At 33.5% G+C, this 6,070-nt stretch overlaps 1 pseudogene; it reads right to left on the reverse strand.

Moving 5' to 3' along the window:
- Nucleotides 1-267: 267 nt before the first annotated feature.
- LOC141550010 (serine/threonine-protein phosphatase 2A 55 kDa regulatory subunit B delta isoform pseudogene) lies at nucleotides 268-1,171 on the reverse strand (annotated as a pseudogene).
- Nucleotides 1,172-6,070: the final 4,899 nt, after the last annotated feature.

Raw genomic sequence — 6,070 nt, forward strand, 5'->3', positions numbered from 1 at the left:
CTGTAGGATTCTGGTTTCCATCCAACTCTGACATCTACTTCCATTTTATGTGTGTGTTCTTCCCATTCATATTTACAGTTATGATTAGTAAGTATGTATCTCTCTCTTTTTTTTCTACCTACCCATTTTTTACCTTTCCTTTCTCACCAGTGTTAAGAATTTTCCTTACCTTCCTTAAGCCTACTTCTTCTCTTGTAATAACTTTCCTCTCCTCTTCCTATTGTAGGGTAAGATCAATCTTGCTTCTCATGGTTTTTTTCCCCCACATTAGTGAAGGCAATATGACCACTTGAACCTAAAGTCCAGACTGTCCATGTCAATTTTATTTTTTTTCCTCTTGTTCCAGTAACACATTCTCCAAAATTTTAAGATGGCATGTAATTTGTTGCTTTCTGTTGATGCTTCCAAAGTAATATTCCTCCATGTGCTTCATTGAACATTCTGAAGAAGTTGTTATTCTGTCATAAGGGAATTATTGGAACCATTCCAGCAGCACTCAAACTTGTCAAATAAGCAGTCATATTTTCATAGAGAAATCAAAGCTTACTTTAGAGATAGTTAACATGAGACCACTTGACTGGTCTGGTTTCCATGTTGGGATATCACACTTTAACTAAAAAGTAATCTCTTGTCATCATATATTGATCACTGTGTCTAAATTTTACATCAGATTTTTCAGAAATGTTTTCTGAAAATAATGATCCACTGCTGAAATCTTCAGTTTCTTCAAACAACTTGAAATGCCTATCATACAAGGCTGATGAATGCAGTTCACAAAGCTTTAAGGTTCCTTTGATGCTATTATACACAAGCATATTATATGATTTGGGTAGAATCCTGCCACAGTGATCACTTCTGTCACTTTCTCCAAGTTCAGAACTTTAATATCTACAAAGTTAAAGCTTCTATTTGAGATTTATAAATGGCATAGATTGTTTTTCAGAATATTTACAGAAAGCTATGTTTCATGGTCACTATTTACAGAAATGTAATTGAAGTGATAAATATGTGCATTTACACATATCCTTCAAGGATTTGCCTCTACCATCAAATCCAAGGGCTTCAATAGAGGAATGTATAGTCTTGTGATTCCAAATAGATCATGGAATCTCTCTTCTTGGTCTTTCAGATAATAATATTCTGCTTTTTTATCCTATTCACTTATTTTCTACAATTTAAAATTTTCATTAGTAGTTTGTTATTATCTAAGTTTTCAGTTGTTCCAAGGTGGTATGATCTAAGAAGATGTGTGGTCATTACTCTCTTGGCCTATGCTTTGACCTGTGAATGATCACAACTACTTATTTCTATCCTAGAACATCTTCAATGTTTCCATTACTCCCACTGACCCCTTATATACACAGTGCAACAAGGTCCTGCCCTCAGTGCCAGCAAATCTGGAAATCTCCTTCTGACCAGTTGTCTAATTACATTACCATTTGTGAAATGAGAGCTTTGGAACTCAATGCTAGTGATTCAATTTTCCCCAAAGACTTGTCCTTGCCCAATCTCCAGTTGCTAAATGGTCAAAGGATATGAACAGACAATTCTCAGATAAAGAAATTGAAACTATTTTTAGTCATATGAAAAGATGCTTCAAATCATTATTAATCAGAGAAATGCAAATTAAGACAACTCTGAGATACCACTACACACCTGTCAGATTGGCTAGAATGACAGGGAAAGGTAATGCAGAATGTTGGAGGGAATATGGGAAAACAGGGACACTGATACATTGTTGGTGGAACTGTGAATACATCTAGCCATTCTGGAGAGCAATTTGGAACTATGCTCAAAAAGTTATCAAACTGTGCATATTCTTTGTTACAGCAGTGTTACTCCTGGGCTTATATCCCAAAGAGATCTTAAAGAAGGGAAAGGGACCTGTATGTGCAAGAATGTTTGTGGCAGCCGTCTTTGTGGTGGCCAGAAACTGGAAACTATGTGGATGCCCATCAAAGTGGAGAATGGCTGAATGAATTGTGGTATATGAATAGCATGGAATATTATTGTTCTGTAAGAAATGACCAACAGTTCAGAAAGGCCTGGAGAGACTTACATGAACTGATGCTGAGTGAAATGAGTAGGACCAGGAGATGATTATATACTTCAACAACAATATTATATGATGATTAATTCTGATGGACGTAGCCATCTCCAACAATGAGATGAACCAAATCAGTTCCAATAGAGCAGTAATGAACTGAACCAGCTACACCCAGTGAAAGAATTCTGGGAGTTGACTATGAACCACTACATAGAATTCCCAATCCCTCTAATTTTGTCTGTCTGCATTTTGGATTTCCTTCACAGGCTAAATGTACACTATTTCAAAGTCTGATTCTTTTTGTTCAGCAAAACAACTGTTTGGTCATGTATACATATATTGTATTTAATTTATATGTTAACATATTTAATATGTATTGGTCGACCTGCCATCTGGGGGTGGGGGAAGGAGGGGAAAAATTGGGGAAAAAAAAAGTTTGGGCAATTGTCAACATTGTAAAATTACCCAAGCAAATATCTGGTAAATAAAAAACTATTATTATTATATTTAAAAAAAAAAAGACTTGTGCTTGCACAACTTGTGCTGGATGTATTCTACTCACCTCAGTAAAATAAATCTTTTCTGTCAACCTTCTAAGTTATCTTGGGGTAAATTTTTTTCTTACCCTATCCTGTTGTTGATTCATTTTGATGCATTATTTTAATGTTGTTTGAACTAGAATTTAGGAGAACTCAAGGAAGACACTTTCTTTACTCAGTCATCTTGGCTCTGCCTCTAGATTACACATTAATTGCCACCCACCCTCTCTCTACATTTTATTTTCCTTTTTTATGTTGTTTTCTCCCATTAAATAAATCATAAGTTCGGTAAGTGCCAGATCAGTCTTTCCCCTTTTTATTAGCATTCCCAATATTATAATAGTGCTTGGCACTTTTGTTCATTCATTTACTTATGTGTAATTCTTCTTGACCCTATGTCTGTTTTGGTAAAAATTCTAAAGTGGTTTGTCATTTCCTTCTCCACTAGATAAAGGTCCAACGTCATATAACTAGTAAATGTCTAAGAAAAGATATAAACACATCTTCCTCTTCTATGTCCAGTTCTCTGTTCACTGACTCATCTAGCTGCCTCTATGTTATAAAACATAGCAGTGACTAAAAAAGTGTTTATGGATTAGTTGGCAAAGTCATAGACCGGGTTTTAATCACAGTTACTCATTGAAGGCAAGAGTTACAAAGAGAAAAATTGAATTGGAAAATTAATAGCAAATTAAATTAAATGTCCACAATGGTTTTGATATTTGTGGACCAGAGATTAAAATAGAGAAGTGATAGATCTTTGGCTTTAGTAAAAGTTAGAAGAATATATTTAGCTAGTTCTTGCAATTCTAGTCAGATTATTTTTTTTAATGAAAAAGAAAACAAAAGAAAAAAAAACTGCCTTAATATGACCATTAAAATAGACATCAACGTCCATCAATTGGAGAATGGTTGGGTAAATTATGGTATATGAAGGTTATGGAATATTATTGCTATGTAAGAAATGACCAGCAGGAGGAATACAGAGAGGCCTGAAGAGACTTACATCAACTGATGCTGAGTGAAATGAATAGAACCAGAAGATCTCTGTACACTTCAATGTTGTATGAAGATGTATTCTGATGGAAGTGGATATCTTCAACATAAAGAAGATCCAACTCACTTCCAGTTGATCAATGATGGACAGAAATAACTACACCCAGAGAAGGAACACTGGGAAGTGAATGTAAACTGTTAGCACTACTGTCTATCTACCCAGGTTACTTATACCTTCAGAATCTAATACTTAATGTGCGACAAGAAAATGGTATTTACACACATATGTTGTATCTGGGTTATATTGTAACATATGTAAAATGTATGGGATTGCCTGTCATTGGGGGGAGGGAGTAGAGCGAGGGGGGATAATTTGGAAAAACGAATACAAGGGATAATATTATTTTTAAAAATTACTCATGCATATATACTGTGGAAAAAAATTCTAAATACAATTAAAAAATTAATTAATTAAAAAAAACAAAATAGACATCAACAATAAAATTATGGGGCAGAGTCAAGATGAAAGAGAGTAGACAGATCTTTGTCTGAACTCTTCCTAGGTTCCCTCAGATCAACACCCAATCAAGCCGCTGAACAGATTTTGGAGTGACAACCCACAAATATTTGTAGTGTAACAAATTTCCAGAAGATGATATTTTGGAAGAACTCCAGAAAAGGTCTATTTCAATTGCATGGGGGACAGAAATAGGGGGGGGGGGTGCAACAGTGCAGGCACAATGCAGGAATCCAGGACAGAGTGGAAGTGAGGAAATCTACTAGGAGGCTTTTAGTCAAAACACAACAGCATCAGCTACTCTATTCTGGTTCACAAGCCAGTGAATCAGCAGATAATCTGTCAGAGATTCAACACAACTACAAAAAGCAAATAGTATTCTAGCATAAAGCAGAATTTGACCCTATGATCATAGGAAGGAAGCCAGCAGCATCAGCCCTAGAGGACCAAGAAGACACTGTTATGCTATAGCTTGAAACAATCTCCCCTTTGCCCTAAAAAAAATAAATAAATAAATAAATAAAAAGCCAAAAAAGTAAAAAAGAGCTTTGACCATAGATAGGTTTTACAAAGACAGAAGAACAGTTTTCAAACCCCGAGGACACTAAAAGGCAAACATCTTCAGATGAAGACTCAAAGAGTGGTATAAATTGGTCTCCATTTCACAAGGCAAATTTGAAAGAATTCAAAAAGATCTTAAATGAAAGTTCAAAGGGAAAGGATATGAGAACTCCGGAGAAGGAAACAGAAATTATCTGAAGAAAATCATTTTAAAAATAGTTTTAGTGAAATGGAAAATGAAATCAAATTCTTCAAAAACAGAATTTCTGAAATGGAAAAAAATCCAATGAACAAAACAACTCATTTAAAATTTTAATTGACCAAATTCAAAGGAAAATTATAAAAAAACTAACTGAAGAAAATAATTCACTAAAAATCAGAGTTGAACAAATGGAAGCAAATGACTCAACAAGATATCAAGAATCAGTCACATAAAACCAAAAAAACAAAAAAAAAAAAAAATTTAAAAAAGAAGAAAATGTAAAATACCTCATCAGAAAAAGAACTGACCAGGAACATAGATACAGGAGAGACGATCTAAGAATTATGGGACTTCCTGAAAACCACAATGAAAAAAAGAGCCTCAACAACATCTTTCAAGAAATCATCAAGTAAATGATGTCCTAGATGTTCTCAATAACCATTTAAAGAATCTGCTGATCACTTCCTGGAAAACACCCAAAAATGAAAACTCCAAGTAATATTATAGCTAAATACCAGCTAATCCTTGTTCTATGTAGAACTAGATAAAACAAAGCATAAAATAAATAAGAAAGAAGTTAAAGAGGTAAATAAAATTTTAGAAAAGTTAAATATGATAGATCTTTAGAAAAAATTGACAAGAAACAGAAAGGAATGTTTTTTCTTTGCAATACAAGTAATCTACACCAAAACTGACCATGTAGTATTAGGGAATAAAAATCTCAAAATTAAATTTAAAAACACAGAAATAGCAAATGCATCTTTTTCAGATCATGATGAAAATTATCTATAATAAAAAGTCAGGGAAAAATAGACCAAAAATTAATTGGAAACCAGATAATATAATCCTAAAGAATGAGTGGGTAAAACAACAAATCACAGCCAAAATCGATAATTTCTTCCAAGAGAATGACAATAATAAGACAACATAATAAAATTTATGAGGTGCAGCCAAAGCAGTTCTTAGGGAAAGTTTTATATCTATCTCTCTATGTGCTTACTAGCATAAAATAAAGAGAAGATCACTGAATTGAATATGCAAATTAAAAAGCTGGAAAAAGAACAACTTTAAAACCCACAATTAAATACCAAATTTGAAGTTCTGAAAATAAAAAGGGAAATTAATAAAATTGAAAATAAGAAAACAATTGAATTAACAAACAAAACTAAGGGTTGGTTTTAAGAAAAAACCAACAACAACAAAATAGA

Source organism: Sminthopsis crassicaudata, chromosome 1, assembly GCF_048593235.1.
Source record: "Sminthopsis crassicaudata isolate SCR6 chromosome 1, ASM4859323v1, whole genome shotgun sequence".
Lineage (NCBI taxonomy): Eukaryota > Metazoa > Chordata > Mammalia > Dasyuromorphia > Dasyuridae > Sminthopsis > Sminthopsis crassicaudata.